The sequence below is a fragment of the Bos javanicus genome, chromosome 17, assembly GCF_032452875.1.
Source record: "Bos javanicus breed banteng chromosome 17, ARS-OSU_banteng_1.0, whole genome shotgun sequence".
In the NCBI taxonomy this organism is placed as follows: domain Eukaryota; kingdom Metazoa; phylum Chordata; class Mammalia; order Artiodactyla; family Bovidae; genus Bos; species Bos javanicus.
Window position 1 is genome coordinate 5781893 of NC_083884.1, and position 26855 is coordinate 5808747.

The following is a 26855-nucleotide window of genomic DNA, read 5'->3' on the forward strand; positions in this document are numbered from 1 at the left end:
CTGCAGATGAGGATTTAAAATTCTGTGCAGCAGACAGTACCTCCAGCAGGCGAGTAAAAGGTTACTGCATTATTTGCTTGTTTGTTTTCATAGCCTTTATCTACAAAAGGTTTTGTAAAGATGCAGTGTGAAGTGCATGCCCGTTTTTAGACATTCTGGAAATTGATTTAAGTTTACATGAATTTCAAAAGGGCAGTGCAAGGTGAAGAGGCGATACTAGCTCTTTTTAGATTTAAACCAAAGAAGAAATTGAGCATGAGACATATGCAAATAAAGAACCTACAGAAAGTAGGAAGTTTTTTAATGCTTTTTTTTTTACATTTAAAAAAATTTTAAATAATTTTACAATTTTTAAATACATTTTTAATACTAGATTTTTTTTTTAGTTCTTAGACTTCTTCCTCAAAAAGGATGCTGTTAACAAAGACTGATAATTGTGGGTCTATGAATGTTCATGAAGTTACATTTGTTTTGAAGTCTGATTGTTTGGGAAGAAACTATAAAGATTTTTTATTAATGTAACCCTTTCTTGTCCTAGAAATTATAATGTGGATTATAATAACATGGTGTGTATATATGTATATATCTTTATATATTATTGGCAAAAGATCCTAGAGGATGGCTAACATACTTAATAGTGTTTATGTTTTCAGGGTGGTTTGTGTTTTTTGAATCTTTTTAATGAGATGCAGATAAACAGGTGGGAGAAGATTCAGTATCAAAGCAACCAGGTTTTTGGTGGCTTATCATCTATTATCAATACCTGTCTATAAAGTCACACACCCTTTCCTTCCTTCTCATTTTAACTCTTCTAACATTTATGATAGCAGAGGCCTCCTTGGATTCTCTTAGTTGTTCTATCATTATTGACACCACTGTCTTTGATATAGTATTTTATTGCTCCATAATTCTCAAGTTTAAGTGCAGTATTCAGAAGGAATTTTTTTACTTTGCCTATCAACCACATCCTGCCCTCTTCAAGCCATACTCAAAGATTATTATTAGCTACTGTCTAAATTTTGTTAAAAAAATAAATTTTGTTTAAAAAAGTTATTTCTATGTCTTTTTTATTTTAGATTGAATAACAAGATTGAAAACAATCCTATAAATTAATCTACAATATAGAAGTAAAATCAGCTGTTATTCTTACTTTGAGCTTTTGGCAGGCTTCCTGAATCGTAGAGTCAGAAAGGGTCAGCAGTTCTGATTGGTAAGTTAAAGAATCCGTCCAGTAATTTGCTCCCTGTTGTTTCTCAAAGCAATGCAGCAGCAGTTCTTTTCCAGGTATTGAGCGGTTCTTGAACCGAGTGTATGGGGACAAGCAGGGGTGGGGCTCATTCCTGTTGGTTGTTGAGACAGTGGGCATTTACAGAGGGAACAGGTTGGATAGGCTGAGCCGGAGGAGTAGGCAAACAGATCTAAACTGATGGAAGACAGAAAGAGTGGTTAGTATAATTTGGGGGTATTTTATCTTGAGTTTGCTCCTTTATTAAGTACTTGGGCTTTAATATAAAACAGTTTGAAATATTAAAGCACCTTACCTTCTTTCTAAGGAGTAGCCGGAAGACTTCTGTTTTTAATTTTGAGTTCTTCTTGACAATGAGTTTGTGGCTGGTATCTTCTGTAGGGAAGCTATTGTTTTATTCTTTTTTAACAGTGTTTCTTTCAGCCAGAGGGCTGCAGAATGAGGCAGTTAGCCAGTTTTGAGCATACATGGGACATTACTAGTTCTGATTTTTTAAGTTAAATTCTTGTCTGATGAACAAGTCAATGTGTGGCTGTGGCTGCAGCGTTGTTTCTTCCTTAATGAAGAGGTTGAGCCGTTCGACCTGCTGCTCCGATCTGTTCTCGGGTAGCCATACATCAGACCAGTTGCAGAGATTATCCACCGAATGTCCTAGACAACCAAAGGTAACTACATAGATTTATTTCAAATAAAAATATGCAATTAAAATGGATGCCTTATAACTAGGACCAAATAATTAAAAATAAAAGATCAATTAAAGATGTTCTTAGCAGTTTTCTTGACCTTGCAGTAGCTATCCAATATCATTTTGTCATCATCAGATTGTGTAGCAATGGAAATGCACTGCAGTAATTGATTTTGTAATAGGATCAGGTGATTTACTAGCTGCACTGACAACCACTTGCTTGCTCGCTCTGAGCAGTGGAGCACTCTAATGGATGTTGTGATTGCAGCCCGGAGTTGCTGTGAGACTGCTGGCCACTTAAAGCAGCAGCATGTCTTTTTAAAATGAATAGTGAGTTTTTCTTTTTTGTTTCCTTTGCTTTAAGTTTTGGGTGACCTCAGTAAATTTTATACTTAGTTTGAGTGCCCCCATGAAATTTTAGAGATTAGGTGTTATTTCATCCATCAATTCATCAAAAGTAACCTTGAATATAATGAAATATAATCTCTGCTCCCTACTCCTAGTTGAGCGTCAACATATGTTTCAACATACTTTGTATTGATCAGGAGAACACATCTCAAAATATAACAATTTATGTTAACCTGTGTCATCTAAGTGAAACAGAATATTCTTCATATTTGTAAATTTCATCAGTTTTAAACTCTAGCTATAATTATGATAATGGCATTGTGGTAATTCTTGTACTCCTGCTTTGTTAGAGTTGTCTATTCTTTTCTGGTCTTTTGCTTTCTTAGTGTTCTCATAGATGTAACACCATTTAGAAAATCTGAGTTGGACCAATTCTAAGGAATGTTGATGGAAACATAATAGCTATTTTAAAGTAGTGTTTAAGGATATAAGTATTTAAAAACCTGTTATCCACAATTATGAATTTTTAGTGATTATAGTTTAATAATCTTTATTTTCATTTTTTATGCATTTTAAATAATTGATTATAAATATAGAAGTATAAGACTAAAGCTTAAAATAGAACTAGTGTTCTGTAAAAGACTTTAAGAAACTGGTGCCGAAGATTTTGATGACTTTAGAATTCTGCTTAGGGCTTTACATGAGGAAAGAAAATTATCTCCCCTCTCTACATTCCTCAATAACTCCTCTACCTGTCTAACTATCTGACATACTAAGTGTTTTGTACAGAACTTGATATATAAAAGTGCTGAATTCTCTTTCCTTCCCTAATTTACATTATTTAACCATGTTTTTGTTCTTGCCATGATAGAGATGCTATTTCTTTCAGCCACATCTAAAACATTTACATTAATTAATCAATGTTAGTAATTTGCTATAGAAGAAATTGAGCATAAAATTGCCATTGTATATTACAGTCAAACCTCCCTGGGAAGGCAGATTTTCTTTGTAATGTACTTAAATATTTGCCCTTGAAAGATGAAAATATTTCCAGTATCATTCTGTACTTTATCCTAAATCCAGATACTTAAAAGTTTAATTATGGAAGATGGTAATATAATTTAAACACTGGAGTTTATAATCTTTTATTATTCAATGGTAACAAGTTTATTGCCCCCTGCCTCCCAAAAACCTCTATGAACACTGATAACATGAAGATAAGTATGTGAATATCATATGAGATTTCGTCAAAGATATGTTGAAATTTCATGTATATTGAAATGTTGAATGGTGGATTACCAACAAATCAATCATTGATGTAAGTTTCACTGAAGCGGTGTACATTAAAGCTTTTTTTTGCAATGGGGTGAGCAAATAGGAGGAAAGGCAGTGAATACTCAAAGTGTTGACTACTTTTTTAGAAGATTGGTTATAAAAGATAGGAGGTAAGCGTGCTTTGTAATTCAACAGTATTTCATGTAAAATAAATAGGTAATTCAGTTGGTGAAGTTCTAACCCTAGTGGAACTACCTTTTATTAGAGCTCTAGATCAAGCATTAAAAGACTTGGATTTAGTCAGGCTCCTGTCACTGATCTACTTGATGACCTTAATCAATTTATACTCGAACATTTTTAAGGTTCCTTAAGCATGCTTCTAAAATGTCCACTAAAAAGAAATCAATTTACTCATTCCAGTGTGAGGTATTATAATACTTGACCTGGAAGCAAGTTGAAGTTAGGAGGAAGGATGAAATTTCTTAATCAGGTTTTAGGTGATATTGATGTTTTTCATGTTTTTTTGATGGGGGGAGGCATGAGGAGAGGTACTTGCTTTTCTAAGAACACTTTTATCTTCTTGAAATTCAATATTCTAGATAATTACCCTCATTTTAAAAAAAACAAATTTGGGATTCATTTCTAGAGCGGCCAGTTTTTCTTATCCTCTCAAAAGTAATGTTGTTAAAGAGTTTATTTCAGTACCTAGCATATTTTTTATTCATCATTTTTATTTTAAAGGTAGCCTTTATGTTGCTATTTCTTTTTCCATGTATGGCCTATCATATAAGTTGAACACAGTCCTCTTTGTTGCCTGGGCAAAGTGATTTGTGGGTTGATTGAATTAGGTACATTTGAAGTGGTGATCATATCATAATAATTATGACAAACACTTATGGAACCTTTAACTTGGAACAGAGGCTATGCTAAGCAGTCTTATGTTAATTATGTCATTATGAGATAGATATTTTTATTGTCATTTTTAAAGATGAGGAAACTGAGACTCAGAGGTTATGTAACTTAAATCATACAGCTAGAAAATAGCAGAATCAATGTTTAAACTTATACCTACATATTTTTGTTTTTGGTGATAATTAAAATACCATACTTTGATATGTTTTCAAAGTATTTGCACTTTGAGTTAAACAGTGACTGCAGAGATTAAGCCAAGTTTTTGTCTAAAGACATTATATGATTACTTAATATTTGTGTCTTGAATAAGAAGAAAGTGATGTATATTACCCTCTTATTCAGTTATTTAGAATATACTTTTCATTGTTGCAGTAATTATTCATTTAAAGCATTTGTGGTCAGTTTGCAGTAATGTTTCTCAGAGTGTGCTTCAGAGATCAGTTGCATCTGTGTTATTCAGGATGGTAGTTAAAAGCACAAATACACATCAGACCCACTGACAGAATCACTAAAATGGGGTCTAGGGATTTTCATTTTTAAACAGTCTGCTCAGGTGATTTGTATGTATACCAAGTCTTGAGAACATTGGAAATGTGCTCCGATTTTACTCTGCCTCTGTGTATTGCCTGTCAGCTTTCCTTTCTCTAAAAGTTGGTTTGCAAACTATAGGTTTCTCAGAGTGTTAAAAACAGTTTTGAGATGGGATGAGCAATCTCATACACTAGTGGTGAAATATAAATTGGTAATGTAAATTTTCTGTTGGTAGGCTTTTTAGGAACTTGTTAAATTGTTCATGAACTTGATTCTTTAGTAAGCCTGCTTCTAGGAATTTATTTTAAGGAAGTAAGTCAGAGACTTATTTAGGCACAAGATTTAGGCACAAGGATATTCATAGCGGCATCATTTGTAATGGTGAAAAACTGGAAATAATTGAATTTCAAATATCAGGGAAATGGTTAAAAGTATTTGTTACGTCTATTTGTTTGGGCTACTTTCCAGCCTTAAAATGTCATATTTGGGAAGAATATTGAAGATGTAAAAAATAATCATGATTTAATATAAAGTCTCAAAAAAAGAATATAAAATTGTATTTATATGTCCATACATATATAGTTCATATGATATTAAGTTGAACTGTGTGAAACTGCCATTTTTGTAGATCTGTTGGTTTAATGTCAGCATTTTCATGGAGTTTAACCTACCATGACATCAGTTTTGAAAATACGTATTTGTTACATATTGTAGTGAGGGAGACTGGAAGCAAATGCAACAAATTTATAAAGTGATTATCTCTGGATGATGAGACTATAGATAATTTTAAATATTTCTTTACATGCCTCAATTTTTAAAATTTTTACTAGGTCTTGACCTTTATATAAAGTAAGGCAAAACACGTTTTGTCTTTATTGGTAACAAGTCTAATAAAATTAGTTAGTCTTCACCTTTGAAATGTAGGTCCTCAAGGGCATTCAGTTCTATTTAAGACAAATTAAAAATTCTGATCCAAGATGTAGCCTTCTTTATCAGTCCTCTCTACCTAACCCCCTTTTTCTTCAGAAAAAGTAAACATGGGGAAAATATTTTCATGGTTTATCTATCTGTAGCTTGGCCAGATAGTTTAACGTTGTAGAATTCCTGGCAGTTCTTGAAGTCATTAACTGGCCTCTGCCTGTCCTCTACTACAGCCTTTTCTCCTTTGGGTCATCATATATTGCTGTTGCTAAGGCTCTCTCTGTGCGAATGCCTGTCCCTAATGGCTTTAAAACATTACTGTGCTGGAGAAAATTCTTTCTGGACCAGTGTGACTTTCACATTATACTGACCTCATCCCTTAATGATAAATGAATGAACTAATTCTCAACTACAAAAACATGTTTTGTAGAAAAATAGACAGTAGTCTCTAGTTGTTTCATTGCTTTGTCATCAATCATGTATTGGACTGTATTTGTGTACATTCAAGTTTGTATTTGTATATTACCGTGTACAGTAAAGGAAAGGGGCTTTGGAGTTAGGCTAACTTGTTAAATTAAGTCAAGTTTGAGTGACTGATTTTGATTATGTGAGGATATTACTGATTAATCTGATAGGATATTTTTGAAGATTGAGAGAATTCACATAAAACATCTAGCACGGTGACTGGCATAAAGCAATAACAAATATTATGTCCTTTTCTAATGAGGCAACATGAGGCTGCAAAGACTTTTCTGAGGTTACTTACCTCTGTAGCAAAAGTCAGATTCATCGACTACTGTAATTCCAATTCTTCATTCCTATCCTGACTCTCATAATTCCTCTACAAGCATATATACATACTTGTGAGTGCACTCATACATAAAGATTCTCCTACTGATTCAAGGTTTATTCTTCCCTTAATTGATTGATATCTCATTAGTTTCAATCTTTCCTAGTTAGATATTGATGCCAATAATGGTAAAAGATTGGTAGGGAAGGTCTTTACTTGATGTAAGTTCATATTCTAATTAGACTGGTGATGCTTTCATGTGAAAGATGCTGTGCTTAAGCCTCTGTGTCAGCAGTTTTACTCATGCCTGTTTGCACTTCTCCAGTAGACTGTAAACTGTTTCCCTAGCTACACGGTGAGAGGCATTGGGTACTTTTTAAAAGTAAGGCATTGCTTACTTTTTAAAAAAACATGGAATCTTCCCCCAGTCAAAACAAAATACACCAGATTGCTTGTTTTATGCTACTGCATTATGTTAACATATGAGTTTTCCTTTGGAGTAATTTAAAAGTGAATATGAAGTTAATTTGATTAATATGAAAATAACCCCTCTTTTGTTCCCTTTCTATTTATTTTTCAGTAAAATTTCTATTCTTTAATATGGTCATTACTTTACTCTTCCATTTATAGATAAAAATATAGTTGCAAAGATTATTTTCTTTTCCCAAGCTTGCTGCCTTTTAGTGTAAAAAAGAAAGAGTATCTTCAATATTTCTGTAACTGAGAAACTTTACCTGAAGTTGCTTACCTCACAGTACCATTTGCAGTGATGTTAGAGAATATACATGCTGTATATTTTATGGAATATGTGCTATATGAGTTTGTAGTGGCCATTATTACGTTTTTTTATGTTTTGAAATTTTAAGAATCAGAACTCATAGGATTTGACCTGAGAGTAAAAAGTATCTGGCTTTCATTACTTTTTAAAATTGTTATTTATAATAAAATTATAATTCTATATATAAATTTGCATGAAGTAAGTAAGTAATTTTGAGGTCATGGTACATATTTTTGCTTAGAACCAATTTATATATTTGATCAAATCTAAGAAGCTTGAGGTTCACAATTACTTTAGCTATTAGAGAAGAAAAAATGCTACCATTTAAACTACGACATGCTATCAATTTCAGAGAAACTAAGATATGAAAAAAATGTGACATTTTGAATCTATGAAATGTTCAGGTGTGTGTGTTTTCAGATTTTAGGGCTCTTTTTTGGTGAGGAGCAAATTTTATGTTGGTGGTTGTTGAGACCCTATGCAATTCTCTATATATGTATAACTTCATCAATTCTTTGTGTTGATTTGTTTGCTTCCTTTGGTATTTATTGAATGCTTTTCATGTGCAGACCTGTGTCACTTTTCAAGTCGCATAAAATTTGTTCCTCCTTGGAGTTTCTATTATATACAAAGTACCTGCCTGCTCAGTCATGTCTAACTTCCAGAGCATTAAAAAAAATTAAGTAATTAAAGGGACTTCCCTGGTGACTGAGATAGTAAAGAATCTGCCTGCAGTGCGGGAGATGGGCATATCTTTCATGCAAAGATGGGCACAATAAAGGACAGAAATGGTATGGACCTAACAGAAGCAGAAGATATTAAGAAGAGGTGGCAACAATACACAGAAGAACTATACAAAAAAGCTCTTCACAACCCAGATAATTATGATGGTGTGATCACTCACCTAGACCCAGACATCCTGGAATGTGAAGTCAAGTGGGCCTTAGGAAGCATCACTACGAACAAAGCTAGTGGAGGTAATGAAATTCCAGTTGAGCTCTTTCAAATCCTAAAAGATGATGCTGTGAAAGTGCTGCACTCTGTATGTCAGCAAATTTGGAAAACTCAGCAGTGGCCACAGGACTGGAAAAGGTCAGTTTTCATTCTAATTCCAAAGAAAGGCAATGCCAAAGAACGTTCAAACTACCGAACATTTGCACTCATCTCACGTTAGCAAAGTAATGCTCAAAATTCTCCAAACCAGGCTTCAACAATACATGAACCGTGAACTTCCAGATTTTCAAACTGGATTTAGAAAAGGCAGAGGAACCAGAGATCAAATTGTCAACATCTGTTGGATCATCGAAAAAGCGAGACCGTTCCAGAAAAATAGCTACTTCTGCTTTATTGACTATGCCAAAGCCTTTGACTGTGTGGATCACGACAAACTGTGGAAAATTCTTAAGAGAGATGGGAATACCAGACCACCTGACCTGCCTCTTGAGAAATCTGCAGATCAGGAAGCAACAGTTAGAACTGGACATGGAACAACAGACTGGTTCCAATCAGGAAAGGAGTACATCAATGCTGTATATTGTCACCCTGTTTATTTAACTTATATGCAGAGTACATCATGAGAAATGCTAGGCTGGATGAAGCACAAGCTGGAATCAAGATTGCTGGGAGAATTATCAATAACCTCAGATATGCAGATGACACCACCCTTATTAGTTCAGTTGTATCGCTCAGTCATGTCTGACTCTTTGTGACCCCGTGAACCGCAGCACTCCAGGCTTCCCTTTCCATCACCAACTCCCGGAGTTTACCCAAACTCAAGTCGGTGATGCCATCCAACCATCTCATCCTCTGTCGTCCCCTTCTCCTCACAACTTCAATCTTTCCCAGCATCAGGGTCTTTTCAAATGAGTCAGCTCTTCACATCAGGTGGCCATAGTATTGGAGTTTCAGCTTCAGCATCAGTCCTTCCAATGAACACCCAGGACTGATCTCCTTTAGGATGGACTGGTTGGATCTCTTTGCAGTCCAAGGGACTCTCAAGAGTCTTCTACAACACTACAGTTCAAAAGCATCAATTCTTCAGCACTCAGCTTTCTTTATGGTCCAGCTTTTACATCCATACATGACCACTGGAAAAACCATAGCCTTGACTAGACCTTTGTCGACAAAGTAATGTCTCTGCTTTTTAATATGTTGTCTAGGTTGGCCATAACTTTCCGTCCAAGGAGCAAGAGTTTTTAAATTTCATGGCTGCAGTCACCATCTGCAGTGATTTTGGAGTCCTAATAAATAAAGTCAGCCACTATTTCGACTGTTTCCCCATCTACTTGCCATGAAGTGATGGGATCAGATGCCATGATCTTAGTTTTCTGAATGTTGAGCTTTAAGCCAACATTTTCACTCTCCTCTTTCACTTTCATCAAGAGGTTCTTTAGTTCTTCTTCACTTTCTGCCATAAGGGTGGTGTCATCTGCATATCTGAGGTTATTGATAATTTTCCTGGCAATCTTGATTCCCGCTTGTGCTTCTTCCAGCCTAGCATTTCTCATGATGTACTCTGCATACAAGTTAAATAAGCAAGATGACAATATACAGCCTTGACGTACTCCTTTTCCTATTTGGAACCAGTCTGTTGTTCCATGTCCAGTTCTAACTGTTGCTTCCTGACCTGCATACAGGTTTCTCAAGAGCCAGGTCAGGTGGTCTGGTATTCCCATCTCTTTCAGAATTTTCCACAGTTTGTTGTGATCCACATAGTCAAAGGCTTTGGCATAGTCATAAAGCAGAAATAGATGTTTTTCTGGCACTCTCTTGCCTTTTCAATGATCCAGCAAATGTTGGCAATTTGATATCCGGTTCCTCTGTCTTTTCTAAAACCAGCTTGAAAATCTAGAAGTTCATGGTTCGTGTATTGCTGAAGCCTGGCTTGGAGAATTTTGAGCATTACTTTACTAGTGTGTGAGATGAGTGCAATTGTGCGGTAGTTTGAGCTTTCTTTGGCATTGCCCTTCTTTGGGATTGGAATGAAAACTGACCTTTTCCAGTCCTGTGGCCACTGCTGAGTTTTCCAAATTTGCTGACATACAGAGTGCAGCACTTTCACAGCATCATCTTTTAGGATTTGAAAGAGCTCAACTGGAATTCCATCACCTCCACTAGCTTTGTTCGTAGTGATGCTTTCTAAGGCCCACTTGGCTTCACATTCCAGAATGTCTGGGTCTAGGTGAGTGATCACAGTGTTGTGATTATCTGGGTCATAAAGATCTTTTTTGTACAGTTCTTCTGTGTATTCTTGCCACCTCTTCTTAATATCTTCTCCTGTTAGGTCCATACCATTTCTGTCCTTTATTGAGCTCATCTTTGCATGAAGTGTTCCCTTGGTATATCTAATTTTCTTGAAGATATCTCTAGTCTTTCCCACTCTGTTGTTTTCCTCTATTTCTTTGTAGTGATCACTGAGGAAGGCTTTGTTATCTCTCCTTGCTATTCTTTGGAACTCTGCATTCAAATGGGTATATCTTTCCATTTCTCCTTTGCTTTTCGCTTCACTTCTTTTCAGCTATTTGTAAGGCCTCCCCGGACAGCCATTTTGCTTTTTTGCATTTCTTTTTCTTGGGGATGGTCTTGCTCCCTGTCTCCTGTACAATGTCATGAACCTCCATCCATAGTTCATCAGGCACTCTATCTATCAGATCTAGTCCTTTGAATCTATTTCTCACTTCCACTGTATAGTCATAAGGGATTTGATTTAGGTCATACCTGAATGGTCTAGTGGTTTCCTCCAGTTTCTTCAATTTAAGTCTGAATAGGCAATAAGGAGTTCATGATCTGAGCCACAGTCAGCTCCCGGTCTTGTTTTTGCTGACTGTATAGAGCTTCTCTATCTTTGACTGCAAAGAATGTAATCAGTCTGATTTCTGTATTGACCATCTGATGATGTTCATATGTAGAGTATTCTCTTGTGTTGTTGGAAGAGGGTGTTGCCCTGACCAGTGTGTTCTCTTGGCAAAACTCTATTAGCCTTTGCCCTGCTTCATTCTGTACTCCAAGGCCAAATGTGCCTGTTACTCCAGGTGTTTCTTGACTTCCTACTTTTGCATTCCAGTCCCCTATAATGAAAAGGACATCTTTTTTGGGTGTTAGTTCTAGAAGGTCTTGTAGGTCTTCATAGAACCATTCAACTTCAGCTTCTTCACCGTTACTGGTTGGGGCATAGACTTGGATTACTGTGATATTGAATGGTTTGTCTTGGAAATGAACAGAGATCATTCTGTCATTTTTGAGATTGCATCCAAGTACTGCATTTTGGACTCTTGTTGACTATGATGGGTACCTAATTTCTTCTAAGTGATTCCTGCCCATAGTGGTAGATATAATGGTCATCTGAGTTAAATTCACCCATTCCAGTCCATCTTAGTTCACTGATTCCTAGAATGTTGACGTTCAGTCTTGCCATCTCCTGTTTGACTACCTCCAATTTGCCTTGATTCATGGACCTGACATTCCAGGTTCCTATGCATCATTGCTCTTTACAGCATCGGACCTTGCTTCTATCACCAGTCACATCCACAACTGGATGTTCTTTTTGCTTTTGTTCCCTCCTGTCATTCTTTCTGGAGCTATTTCTCCACTGATCTCCAGTAGCATATTGGGCACCTACTGACCTGGGGAGTTCATCTTTCAGTGTCCTATTTTTTGCCTTTTCATACTGTTCATGGGGTTCTCAAGGCAAGAATACTGAAGTGGTTTGCCATTGCCTACTTCAGTGGACCACATTCTGTCAGACCTCTCCACCATGATCCCTCTGTCTTGGGTGGCTCCACATGGCATGGCTTAGTTTCATTGAGTTAGACAAACTGTGGTCTGTGTGATTAGGTTGGCTAGTTATACCACCTTTATGGCAGAAAGCAAAGAAGAACTAAAGAGCCTATTGATGAAAGTGAAAGAGGAAAGTGAAATGTTGGCTTAAAACTCAACATTCAGAACACTACGATCATGTCATCCAGTCCCATCACTTCATGGCAAAAAGATGGGGCAACAATGGAAACAGTGACAGACTTCATTTTTGAGGGCTCCAAAATCACTGCAGATGGTGATTGCAGCCATGAAATGAAAAGACGCTTGCTCATTGGAAGGAAAGTTATGACCAACCTAGACAGCATATTAATAAGCAGAGATGTTACTTTGCCAACAAAGGTCCATCTAGTCAAAGATATGGTTTTTCCAGTAATCGTGTATGGATGTGAGAGCTGGACTATAAAGAAAGCTGAGCACAGAAGAATTGATGCTTTTGAACTGTGGTGTCGGAGAAGACTCTTGAGAGTCCCTTGGGCTGCAAGGAGATCTAACCAGTCCATCCTAAAGGAAATCAGTCCTGAGTATTCACTGGAAGGACTGATGCTGAAGCTGAAACTCCAGTTCTTTGCTCAGCTGATGGGAAGAACTGACTCATTCGAAAAGATCCTGATCCTTGGAAAGGTTGAAGGCGAGAGGAGAGGGGGATGACAGAAGATGAGATAGATGGATGGCATCACCGACTGGATGGACATGAGTTTGATTAAACTCTGGAGTTGGTGATGGACCGGGAGGCCTGGCATGCTGCGGTCCATTTGGTTGCAGAGTCAGACATGACTGAGTGAGTAGACTGAACTGAATGCAGGAGATCTTGGTTCAGTCCCTGCATCGGGAAGATCCTCTAGAGAAGGGAATGGCTAACCACTTTAGTATTCTTGCCTGGAGAATTCTGTGGACAGAGAAGTTTGGTGGGCTACAGTCCATGGATTTGCAAAGAGTCGGCAGGACTGAGAGACGAACACTTTCACTTTCATACAGTAATACATACTTATATCGACAGCTAGATTCAGGCTCTCTGAGGGCTAGAGTGCTTCTTTACGTGTCACATCTGCTTCATTTCCTATCAGGTACTTCGTAATGTATTGTAATTTCTTGATTAATTCAAGCTAATTTGGAATGGCAGGAAAAAATGAGTAGCACATCCACCTCAAAAGAGTATCTATATGATTATGGTTTAATGTAATCAGGAGTTTTGAATTTTAGAGGAATATGATCAAAGTTTGTAACTCTAAAATGAGATATCAAAGGTTTCTTCAAATTACTATCTGAAATTTAGGTGACTTTTCTAGATTTTTTGAGAGTAGAAGAAATCCAGAAAAGCCCAACAGTCTGGCAGCTGTAGCTTGTTACCCAGCTACATAAGTGAATTACTATTTTGAATACTGCTTGTGTAATCGTGAAATGAAGAGGTATCTAGGAGTAAATTAACTGGCTTCAAGCTATGTGCTGCATCCCCAAATTTGTTAAATTTGCCAAATTTGGCAGCTGTTATACTGCTACAGGAGCAATGAGTGGATATTGTACTAAGTAGTTTCTTTTAGAATTATTAAGATACGCGTCAGGCATTTTAGGGCTTTCCTCATAGTTCAGTCGGTAAAGAATCTGCCTGCAGTGCAGGAGACCCAGGTTCGATTCCTGGGTCAGGAAGATCCTCTGGAGAAGGAAATGGCAACCCAGTCCAATATTCTTGCTTGGAGAATACCATGGACAGAGGAGTGTGGCAGGCTACAGTCCATGGGGTCACAAGAGTTGGACACAACTTAGCAACTAAATCACAGGCATTTTAACACACTTTGTCAAATTTTCTGTCTTTTTATTTTGAAATGTTTACTGTAAGAGTTTGGAATGAAAATTGTTGAAAATAATTCAGATGACACTGGACCATTGCTGATGAATTTTATTAAATAAACAAATCTTATCTATAATCTTCTAGTTTTTAAGCTGTTCTTTTTATTGTAAAATAAATTATAGATACAGGTAACTATATAAAATAAATATATACTTTAGTGTATTAAGATGGAGAAGGCAATGGCACCCCACTCCAGTACTCTTGCCTGGAAAATCCCATGGACAGAGGAGCCTGGTAGGCTCCAGTCCATGGGGTCGCCAAGAGTTGGGCACGACTGAGCAACTTCACTTTCACTTTTCACTTTCATCCATTGGAGAAGGAAATGGTAACCCACTCCAGTGTTCTTGCCTGGAGAATCCCAGGGACAGAGGAGCCTGGTGGGCTGCCGTTTATGGGGTCGCACAGAGTCGGACACGACTGAAGTGACTTAGCAGCAGCAGCAGCAGTGCATTAAGATGATATATACTTTTTTGTTGAAGTACATTTGATTTATAGTTTTAGTTTTAGGTCTGCAACATAGTGATTCAATATTTTTATACAGTATACTCCACTTAAAATTATTATAAAATAACGTATTTGTCTGTGCTATACAATATTTCATTGTTGTTCATGTATTTAATAGTTGGTGGTTTGTATCTCTTAATCTCCCATCCCTGTCTTGCTTCTTTCCCCTTTAGTTTGTTCTCTTCATCTGTGAGTCTGTTTCTGTTCTGTTATATTCATTCATTTATTTTTTAGATTCCATGTATATCCAGTGTTTGTCTTATTTCACTAAGTGTTAAATAGGCCCATCTATGATGTTGCAAGTGGCAGAATTTCTTTTTTATGGCTGAGTAATATTCCGTATCTTCTTTATACATTCATCTGTTGATAAACCCTTAGCTTGCTTCCATATCTTTGCAATTATAAATAATGCTGGTGCATATATCTTTTCAAATTAGTCTTTTTTTTTTTTTTTGATATATACCCAGGTCTAGAATTGCTGGGTCACATGGTACTGCTATGTTTAGTTTTTCGAGGACCCTGCATACTGTTTTCCATAGTTGACTGCACCAGTTTACATTCTCACTAGCAGTGTGCTAGGGTTCCCTTTTTCCCGCATCCTTGCCAGTGTTTTACTATTTGTAGAATTTTGGTGATGGCCATTCTAACAGATGTGAGGTGTTAACTCATTGTAGTTTTGATTTGCATTTGTCTGATTTTTTTTTTTTTTTTGGTAAGAAAACATTTCTGAAGCCTTTATTTACAAAAGCTTTAAAAACAAATAATCCCTCTGTTTTGCAAATGTTTTGTTTAAAAAGGACTACCCAGTTACAGCATTGAAATATCATGAATAAAGAATGTCCAAGGGAAACAAACCAATGTGGCTAACATTTGGAGATTTGCTAATATTCACGATTAAAGTGCAGATGACACACATCATAACTTGTAGTCTGTCATTTCAGGGCAGTTAATGATTACCAAAATGCCTTCCTACACGTGCTCTGGTCTAGGCATATATTCTGCATGGCTAAATATTTCACAGTCTCTTTTGTCAATATATATAAAATAGATTGCAAAGATACACAAAAAATAAATAAGCATTACACTCCTCAGGTAGTTTTATTAGTTATACTGTATATTGCTAATAAATATATATTTTTTGTATTATGTTGTTTAGCACCAAATTTCTCCATTATTTATCTTTGTAGCAATTATGAAAGCTCAATTTTTTTGTCTTCTAATTTAATTTGATACAAAATATACATAAGGACTTGGCACTCTTTGGATTTGAATGAAATTGATTTGTGGAATCAAGAAATCAAGAGCATCATAAGTATGGCTATAAAATATTTTAAAATAAGGGTAAACAGTGACGAAATAAAAAGAGGCAGATAAGGGAAATGTGCTATCATAAAATAACTGTAGCTTCAACATCTTGGTAACCAGTTTCCTGGCAGACATTAAACATCCAATCACAAAGGATTTTTCCTGAAGGGTGTAAAGCTGGTTGAGCATTAGTGATGTTGAGCATCTTTTTGTATGCATGTTGCTGCTGCTAAGTCACTTCAGTCGTGTCCGACTCTGTGCGCAATACACGGAAGTTTGTCAGCTATCCCAGAAGCACCTCCATGTGCCCTGACGCAGTCATAGCTCCATCCTTTCTTTTAAGTAACTCTTTACCTCTGAGTTGATCTTCCCTTGTGGCTCAGCTGGTAAAGAATCCACCTGCAGTGCGGGAGACCTAGGTTGGGAAGATCCCCTGGAGAAGGGAAAGGCACTGGGTGATATGTCCAAGTTTACATAGCTTACTAGTGCTGGAAGTAAAATCTGTATTGTCATCTACTGCTCAACATGGGCTCTTAACCACTGGGTTTATGACCTCAGTTTTACGCAGCTATTTTCACTGTCGATTTGGCTTTGACCAAATGGACAGCTGACCCACTCACTATTCCTGTTCCTAATTGGAAGAAATATGAGAAAGGAGAATGGGCCTTATCTTAAGAAGGGGCTTTTTTGTTTTAAAAACATTTTAATTAACTTATTTTTAATTGAAGGGTAATTGGTTCACAAATACTGTGTTGGTTTTTGCCGTATTTCAGCATGAATCAACCATAGGTATGCATATGTCCCCTGCCTCTTGAACCTACCTCCCACCCCATCCCAGCCATTAGCGGGTCCCAGGGCCTGGGCTTGAGCTGTCTGCGTCGTGCAGCAGATCCCCACTGGCTGGCTGTTTCACACACGGTAGTGTTTGCGATTCCATGCTGCTGTCTCGGCGCATCCCCCACTCCTCACACCATGCCCACCACTCTGTTCTCTGTCTGCATCTCTGTTCCTGCCCTGCAGATAGATTCATCACTGCCGTTTCTCTAGATTCCATATATATGCTTTACTAGATGATACTTGTTTTTCTCTTTCTGACTTACATCACTCTAACAGGCTCTAGGTTCACCTACCTCATTAGAGCTCTCTCAAATGCATTCTAAATACGGGTGGGTAATATTCCATTGCACGTATGTACCACAGCTTCTTTATGCATCCATCTGTTGATGGGCATCTAGGTTGCTTCCATATCCCAGCTATTGTAATAGTGCTGCAGCGAACATTGAGGTACATGTGTCTTGTTTGTTTATGGTTTTCTCAGGGTGTATGCCCAGTAGTGGGATTGCTGGGTCATATGGTGATTTTATTCCTAGTTTTTTAAGGACCCTCCATACTGTTCTTCATAGTGGCTGTATCAATTTGCATTCCCACCAACAGTGCAAGAGGGTTCTTTTTGCTCCACACCCTCTCCAGCATTTGTTGTTTGTAGATTTTTTTTGACGATGGCTGTCCTTACTGATGTGAGGTGATATCTCATTGTAGTTTTGATTTGCATTTCTCTGATAATGAGTGTTGTTGAGCATCTTTTCATGTGTTTATTAACCATCTGTACGTCTTCTTTGGAGAAATGTCTGTTTAGGTCTTTTGTCCACATTTTGTTTGGGTTGCTTGTTTTTCTGGTATTGATTTGCATGAGCTGCTTGTATATTTTGGAGATAAATCCTTTGTCAGTTGTTTCATTTGCTCTTATTTTCTCCCATTCTGAGAGTTGTCTTTTCACCTTGTTTATAGTTTCCTTTACTGTCCTTTTAAGTTTAATTAGGTCCCACTTGTTTATTTTTGTTTTTATTTCCATTACTCCAGAAGGTGGGCCATAGATGATGTTGCTGTGATTTATGTCATAGAGTATTCTGCTATATTTTCCTCTAAGCGGTTTATAGTTTCTGGTCTTACATTTAAGTCTGTTATCCATTTTGATAACATTTATCTTTGTGTATGGTGTTAGGAAGTGTTCTGATTTCCTTCTTTTACATGTAGCTGTCCAGTTTTCCCAGCACCACTATTGAAGAGCGTATCATTCCTCCATTGTATAGTCTTGCCTCTTTGTCAAAGATAAGGTGTCCATAGGGTGTGGGTTTATCTCTGGGCTTTCTGTCTTGTTCCATTGGTCTATATTTCTGTTTTTGTGCCAGTATTGTGCTGTCTTGATGACTGTAACTTTGTAGTATGGTCTGAAGTGAGGAAGCTTGATTCTTCCAGCTCCATTCTTCTTTCTCAAGATTGCTTTGGCTATTCAGGATCATTTGTGTTTCCATACGAATTGTGAAATTTTTTGTTCTAGTTCTGTGAAAAATGCCATTGGTAATTTGATAGGGATCTCATTGAATGTGTAGATTGCATTTGGTAGTATAGTCATTTTCACAATATTGATTCTTCCAACCTGGGAACATGGAATATCTCTCCATCTGTTTATGTTGTCTTTGATTTATTTCATCAATGTCTTACAATTTTTGGTATACAGTTCTTTTGTGTCCTTAGGTAGGTTTATTCCTAGATATTTTATTCTTTTTGTTGCAGTGGTAAATGGGGTTGTTTCCTTACTTTCTCTTTCTGATTTTTTGTTGTTAGTGTATAAGAATGCAAGTTCTTATTTCTGTGTATTAATTTTGTATCCTGCAACTTTGCTAAATTCATTGATTTGCTCTAGTAATCTTTGATAGAATCCTTAGGGTTTTCCATGTATAGTATCACGTCATCTGCAAATGAGTTTTACTTCTTTTTTCCAATCTGGATTCCTTTTATTTCTTTTTTTTCTCTGATTGTTGTAGTTAGGACTTATGAAACTACAATAATAGTAGTTTATTATGTTGAATAATAGTGGAGAGAGTGGGTACCCTTGTCTTGTTCCTGATCTTAGAGGGAATGCTTTCAGTTTTTCACCATTGAGAATGTTTGCTGTGGGTTTATCATATATGGCCTTTATTATGTTGAGGTAGGTTCCTTCTGTGCCCATCTTTTGAAGAGCTTTTATCATAAATGGATGCTGAATTTTGTCGACAGCTTTTCTACATCTATTGAAATAACCATATGGCTTTTATCTTTCAGTTGTTAATATGGTGTATCATATTGATTGATTTGCATGTATTGAAGAATCTTTGCATACCTGAGATAAACCCAACTTGATCTTTTTAGTGTTGTTGAATTGTTTGCTAAGGATTTCTGTGTTTATTTTCATCAGTGATACTGGCCTATAATTTTCTTTTTTTGTGAAGTCTTTATCTGGTTTTGGTATCGGGGTGATGGTGACCATGTAGAATGAGATTGGAAATGTTTTTTCCTCTGACATTTTTTGGAAGAGTTTGAGAAAGATAGGCATTAGCTCTTTTCTGAATGTTCGGTGAAATTCACCTGTGAAGCCAGCTGGTGCTGACCTTTTGCGTTCTGAGAGATTGTTTAACTCACAGTTTCGGTGTTGGTGCTTGTGAGGCTTCTTCATAGCTACTGTTTCTTCCTGGTTCCGTCTTGGCAGGAGGAATTTTTCTAAGAATATGTCCGTTTCTTCCAGGTTGTTCATTTTATTGGCATGTAGTTGCTTGTAATAGTTTCTTATGATCCTTTGTATTTCTGCACTGTCTGTTATAGCCTCTCCTGTTTCATTTCTAATTTTGTTGATTTGATTCTTCTCTTTTTCTTGTTTCTTGATGAGTCTGGTAATGATTTGTCAATTTTGTTTATCTTCTCAAAGAACCAGCTTGTAGTTTTATTAATCTTTACTATTGTTTCTTTCATTTCTTTTTCATTTATTTCTGCTCTGATATTTATGATGTCTTTCCTTCTGCTAACTTTGGGGTTTAAAAATACGGAATACTTCACAAGTTCGCGTGCCATCCTTGCACTGGGGCCATGCTAATCTTCTCTGTATTGTTCCAATTCTAGTACACGTGTTGCTGAAGTGAGCACAGAAGGGCTTTTATATTGAGGAGATAGTTGTAATGTGTTGTGTTACTGTCACTTGTGACCTTTTTGTTTTTCTTGGTGCTTCAGGATTTTTATTATGTTGGAGGTCGGTCTAGTGGAATGAACATAAACCTTGGCTCAGACATAATCTGAATTTCAAACATGTTACTAAATCTTACTGACTGTAAATATTCAGGCAAATGACCTTAGTCCAAGGCTGTTTCCTATTTTATAAAATGGGAATAGTGATGTCAGGATTGTAGAGTAAATGAATGTGTTGTACATAGCATAGTATTAGCTCCTAGTAGACACTCTGGGGGAAAAGGCAATGGCACCCCACTCCAGTACTCTTGCCTGGAAAATCCCATGGACGGAGGAGCCTGGTAGGCTGCAGTCCATGGGGTTGCTAAGAATCGGGTACAACTGAGCGACTTCACTTTCACTTTTGTGCATTGGAGAAGGAAATGGCAACCCACTCCAGTATTCTTGCCTGGAGAATCCCAGGGACAGAGGAGTCTAGTGGGCTGCCGTCTGTGGGGTCGAACAGAGTAGGACACGACTGAAGTGACTTAGCAGCAGCAGCAGCAGCAAACACTCTGGGAATGTTTGCTGATGACATGAATGTAGTGGAAGTATCTTTACTAATTTGAATATTTAAAAAAAATAACAAAACAGGCTTCTTAAGAAACCTGTAAGATTCCCTACTAATATTTTATTTTTTATATCTGGAGTAATTGAATTGCTATAGTAGAAGAACAAAGACATATTTTATGGCTTTCAATTAATTATTACTATTCTTTTGACTTAACCCTCTACTTTTGTCTAGGGGAAAGGAATAACTTCAGTATGAAAGATTCCTATCCAGGAACTTGGAAGTTCTAAGAAACATTCCTTCAAATAAATCTGAAAATCAGTAGTTCTGGAGAGCAGTGATAACCATTGTTATTGACTTCCCAGTTATTTGAATGGCTGAGTTTAGTGGTAAAATCCTTATTCCGTCGTCATTGTGATAAGGAATTCGAGTTGTGACTAAGCCACAAGGCTGCCTCTTAGTTTTAGATTGAGTGTACAACACAGCATTGTCTGTACTGAAATTGAGGGTGTTTGGAAGTTTGAGAATGTTGTACAACTGCTGCCTTGTTAGGTTTGCCCAGAAATGCTGTTCTATAACCTGAAAAATTTTAAAAATTTCTTGTCTGAAAAATTACAGGTCATTACGTAAGGCTCTAGTTTACTGATTTAATCATTATTACAGTGTTGCTTTATTTTCATGTACACAGAAAAGGTCTTTGTAAGAAAATCATACTTCTTATTATTTAAAAAATAATAGCTTAATCATTACTAAAAAAGGAAGAATGGTTTTGAGTGAATTATATTTGTTTCTTCTTGAATTTATGATTGGGCTGCTTCTTGTAATTAAGGTGGCGTACCTGGTAAAGAATCCACTGCAATGCGGGAGACCTGGATTCGATCCCTGGGTTGGGAAGATCCCCTGGAGAAAGGAAAAGCTACCCACTCTGGTATTCTGGCCTGGAGAATTCCATGGGCTGTATAGTCCATGGGGTTGCAAAGAGTTGTACAAAACTGAGTGCTTTCACTTTCACTGTTGTTTCTTTGTTTCTTGGTATCAGTAGTGGTGATGGTTTTTGCTTTTTTTTTTTTGCCTTTTCAGTCACTATAGACATTGGTGAAGAGAAGGCAATGGCACCCCACTCCAGTGCTCTTGCCTGGAAAATCCCATGGACAGAGGAGCCTGGTGGGCTGCAGTCCATGGGGTCGCTAGAAGTCCGACACGACTGAGCAACTTCACTTTCACTTTTCACTCTCACGCATTGGAGAAGGAAATGGCAACCCACTCCAGTGTTCTTGCCTGGAGAATCCCAGGGACAGGGGAGCCTGGTGGGCTGCCGTCTATGGGGTCGCACAGAGTCGGACACAACTGAAGCGACTTAGCAGCAGCAGCATAGACATTGGTGAGCAGTGATACAAACAGGCTAGAATGAAGTTTATTTTACCTGGTTTCAACTATAATTATGTAACTTTTAGAAGTTTGTTTATTTTTAATCCAGGTATCTTACAAAGGTCTAGCTAGAGCAGATGGTTGCCTCATTTTTTATAAATAGTATCTTTTTCACTCTGTTGTTTAGATGCATGGTTTATGTCTTTGGTCAGCATTGTATCCCCAGTGCCTGGCACATGTTAGAGTTTAAGTCTTGTGTTTTTTCAGTTCAAATACACATTTTGTGAAGACACCTTGTGTGCAGTGCAGTCAGGCAGTATCTTCCCCCACTGTGTCCACTTAGCCTTCCTGCCAGGAATTTGAAGAAGAAGATGGAGTGATTGTTTCTGAGAGTCTACCTGTGAATAGTGTTTCTCTGGCAAATTTATCTAAAGGAGGTCATTGTTTTGCCTGAGAGCAAGAAAAGAAATCCAGGCAAGAGTTACCTGGGTTCTAATTGCATAGATACTGACTGGAACTTCCCAGGGACCCAGGCATGAGGAGATCAAGCAACAGCAGATGAGAGCAGGATCCCTAAATTTATAAAAAGCAAATAACAAGATGACATTCTTTACCACGTGTGGTTTACTACAGTTGCCATGCTAAAAATATGCTCTCCAAGATGGGAACCCTGTTTAAAAAACAGACTCACTAGTTTTCTATAGACAATCCATTTTCTATATTATAGTGGTATGCTTTTTCTGAAGTTTAAAACCTTGTAAAAATGATAGTGAGGCAGAGTAGAGGCCAAAGTTAAAAGATTTGAGTTGGTGCTTGCTCACTGTGATGGTGTTGAGACTTTTCTTAAAGATGCTGAGTTATTTCTGAAATTAGCAGATTCTGGCTTTCTTTGATCCTGTGATCACTGGCTCTGTAGGTGGTGGCTTCAGATGTTTCCTCTAGTGTGGTTGCTTATGTGGCCACATCGTATTCTTCATCCAAATTCTCTCTACTTGCCACAGGATGTTTCAGGATTTGTTGCTATCTTATCAACTATGGGCCCAGAGCAAAGACCTAAGCCTTCTTCAGCCTCTAACAGTCTGATATTGGGAGTCAAGGAAGGCAGAAAGGTTTTTGCATTGTCTTCAGTTAATTGTACATTTTAAATTGAGGTGCTTTTATCTAAAGTGAAATGTACAGATGAATTTTGACGAATGTATATACTTATGTATATGTAACTATTTTGACATAGAATATTTCTATCACTCCCCATATTTCCCTCATGCTCATTCCATTCAGTCCACACTTAGGCAGCTACTGTTGTGATTATTATCACTGTAGATTAGTTCTGTGTATTTGTAAATGTCATATAAGTAGAAGTACATAGTGTTGCTTTTTCTGTTTGACTTCTTATGTTCAACATAGTATGTTTGTCATCCGTGTTGTTGCATGTATCAGAGTGCGTTCTTTTTTGTCTCTGTGTACTATTCCATTGTACAGATACAATTCAGTATATCCATTCTTCTGCTGGTGAATATTGGAGTTGTCTTCAGCTTTGGCTGTTCTGAATAAAGCTGCTATAATACAAGCATTCTTGTACCGACCTTTCTGGTAGACATCTCTCTTGGTTAGGTAGCTAGGAGTGTATGTGCTAGCCCAAAGAGTGTGTGTTTTTATAAGAAACCACCAAGGGGTTTTCTCCGGCGGTGAGACCGTTTTATAAGCCCAGGAGCCAAGTACAAGAGTTTGAGTTGTTTCCTGTTTCCCCAACATTTGGTGGTGTTTGGTTGCTTTTAATTTTAGTAATTCTTGTGAATGAGAAGTTGTTTTTGCATGTGATTTAATTTGCATTTCCTTGATGGCTGATGTTATTGAGTACATTTTCATATGTTTATCAACTGTCTAATAGTCAACTAATAGAGGGTAAATAGTCAACTATTTGTGTTTTACCCATTTTTTCCACTTTTAAAATATTTGAATGGTGAACAGCTGAATTACAATATTGACTGAATTCTGTGATCATTTACCTTTCTAACCCAGATTTCAGCTTTCATATCCAAACCTGACACCCTTCTTGCTTCAAGCAGTGATGATAACCACTCTTAAAAGACTTGTGAAAGTGAAGTGCAAGTCACTCAGTCGTGTCCAGTTCTTTGCAACCCCATGGACTATACTGTCCATGAAGTTCTCCAGGCCAGAATAGTGGAGTGGGTGGCCATTCCCTTCTCCAGGGGATCTTCCCAATCCATAGATTGAACCCAGGTTCCTCGTATCATAGATGGATTCTTTACCAACTGAGCCACAAGGGAAGCACCGAAAGACTTGTAGGAGATATTCTGCACAGTCGTCGAGTTTTTTCAGTAGACTTCAGTCTTAAACTATCACAAAGAAATAGAAATATCTACTAACAACTTTAGATGGACACTTATAGTTTTATGTTTTAAAAATCTGTAATCACCAAGCTTTTTAGTTTATAGGCTGTGAGAAAAGTTATTGAATATAAAGGCAGACCAGTGTGTATTGAAGCTGGATGGAAGTGAGACCAGATTAGGTGTGTCTTGTGTACTGTGCTTAGGAGTTTAGGTTTATCTATCCTACAGAGCAGTAGTTTTCAGAAGTTCTGCAGTCACCCGAGGGTTGCTGATTCTCTCTGTGCACGCTGTTTCTCTTCTCCCCTGCTCTCTCTTCACCTGTTCAATGCTTTTCTCTCATTTGAACAAAGAGTTCGGCATGTAAAAAGTTTAGCAACTGCTGCTAAGTTGTTGACATTTCCTGTTCTGGCAGCAGTATAGAGGGTAGATGAGAGGGGCGGGAGACAATGACAGGGAGATTACTAGGGACGCTATTCAAATCGTTTGGGGAAGAAGCAGATAGCATGTGCTTATTAAGCAGTACTAGAAAGGTGGGATCCAGTGTAAGGCTATTTAAGAGGTGGACTCACGTAGACTTAGGGATGAAGTTAAGTGGGTGACAGAGATGTGGGGACAGGCAAGGGTAGTTTGTAACAGATGATGGGAAGCAAGATAGTATCCAGATTTCTCCTTTCCCCCCTTATTTAACATTCAGAAAAGTTCCAAGTACAGTCCTCAGAATTTATTTTGCCCCAGAACCGTTTGATAAGTCATCAAAATGATGTTGTCACCCTCAGACACTTGAGTATGTGTTTCTTATAAACAGGGACATTCTTCTGAATAACCACAATATAGCCATTAAAATCAGGATGTTGGTATATTAGATTGTCTGTTCTTTAGACCCCATTTGAGTTTCACCAGTTGTTCAAACAGTATCTCGTATAAGGACAAGAGTCCATTCAATATCATGTGTTGCATTTATGATCATGTATCCAGAATAGTCCCTGATCTGTTTTTTTTTCCCCCCATCCCTTTAACTCCTGAAGATTGCAGGCCATTTTGAACTAGGACCCTTAATTTGAGTTTGTTTCCTGTTTCCTCATTTGTGGACTCAGTTCATGGATTTGTTGACAGGAATATCCCAGGAGTGATGCTGTGTTGCTCTCATTGCTTCCTATTAAGTAAGCGTAATTTCAGTTTGTCCTAACACTAATATTCACTTCCAGCCTTCCTCAGTATTCTTACACTGGGGAAACACTTAAAATTTATTCTATCAATGACTCACGGTAGCTTGAACAGTTAAGATGTAGATACAGTGATTCATTGATAATTGTCAGTGCTCTTTTGAGTATAGGATGCTTTTTCCCCCCTGTGAACATGTTTATATTTGGCAAATTTATTAACCTCTTCTTTTTGTGTAGTTTCTTCCTTCCTACCAAGGATGTCAGCTCCAATTCAAGTTAATTGAGCAGACAGAGGAAATTCGTTTTTTCTTTTTTTTAAACTTTACCTTCTTAACCTTGTCCAAATAGGCCTTATCACAGATTTTTGCTACTGTACATGTAAGAGCATTCCTCCTTTCTGCCCCAGTATTCAGGACTAAACATTTTAGCCAACTTTTCTTGGGAAAAATACAACACCCTGGTAATTAAGCTTCCCTTACTTTAACTTAACCTATTTTAGGGAATTCCCCTGTGGTCCAGTGGTTAGGACTTGTTGCTTTCACTGTTGAGGGCCTGGGTTCAATCCCTGGTCAGAGAACGAAGATCCCACAAGCCACACAGTGTGGCCAAAAAAAGAAAAGAGAGGTTAATCTCTTATCATTCCATGAATTTTGAGAACTCATAAGAAACGTAATACATTTCATGTAACTAGCTTAAACCAAAATGGGACTTAATTTTTCTTAATGTAGACTCAGCAGATTTAATTTAAATAAAGGTTGTAAATTAATTTTAACAACATGAAAATTTATTGACAGTGTTGAATAGTAAAGCAACCAAAACCATAAGCCAAAGTAATATGAATGAAAATATTGTCTAGACACAATTTTATATAAAACTTTGAAAAAGCATTTGCTTATTCAGTGACATGGTCAAGTTCAAATATAGGCCAAACAGTTAGAAAATTACTTCTTTTATTTCAAATATAGGCCAAACAGTTAGAAAATTACTTCTTTTATAGGCTCATATATGCTGAAAGTATTGTTTTTGAATCTTAAAAATTATATTTACCTCTTTTGCTTGGTTTTTGCTTTAGAAATACCATTCAGGGTCAAACATGAGATAAGCAAGCGCATACAAATTTTTCTTTCAACTGAAATGAGAGCAGTTTTTTAGCTTACTATTTTAAATGTTCACTGAATAAATAAAAGATTGTTCAAATGTATGAGAAGTTGAAACCACAGCATAATGTTCATTGTTTCCTATGAATAGCAGGATATTCTTTTCTTCGCAGAAATCCAGAACTTTTCTGTGCAGATCAGTAAAACTCATCTTGAATGTATTAGACTGCTGCTGCTTACTCTTTTTTTTTTTTTTCAAGTCAGTTTCTCGCTATCAGATGATTCAGGAAAAGAGAACCTGTTCATTGATACACTTGTTTTGAAAGGGAACGAACCTGAGTTCAGTGTATTCTGCGGCTTCCCCAGGTGGTTCT

At 37.1% G+C, this 26855-nt stretch overlaps 1 protein-coding gene and 1 non-coding gene across 9 annotated transcripts in view; one reads left to right on the forward strand and one right to left on the reverse strand.

Moving 5' to 3' along the window:
• The window catches only part of FBXW7 (F-box and WD repeat domain containing 7), a 224154-nt gene that overhangs the window by 91988 nt on the left and 105311 nt on the right, over positions 1-26855 (forward strand). For 2 of the 8 annotated variants that reach the window (XM_061383982.1, XM_061383986.1), the window contains exon 3: positions 1077-1210. The exons of 4 other annotated variants lie outside the window; for them this stretch is intronic. The gene's annotated coding sequence lies outside the window, so the exon portion shown is untranslated. Of the gene's footprint in view, positions 1-1076; positions 1211-1249; positions 1912-26855 lie in introns of those variants that run through there. 2 more of the 8 variants (XM_061383983.1, XM_061383987.1) reach the window with 2 other exon arrangements.
• LOC133229317 (U6 spliceosomal RNA) lies at positions 19807-19913 on the reverse strand. The gene has a single exon (XR_009730541.1). It is a non-coding gene; the product is annotated as a U6 spliceosomal RNA (small nuclear RNA).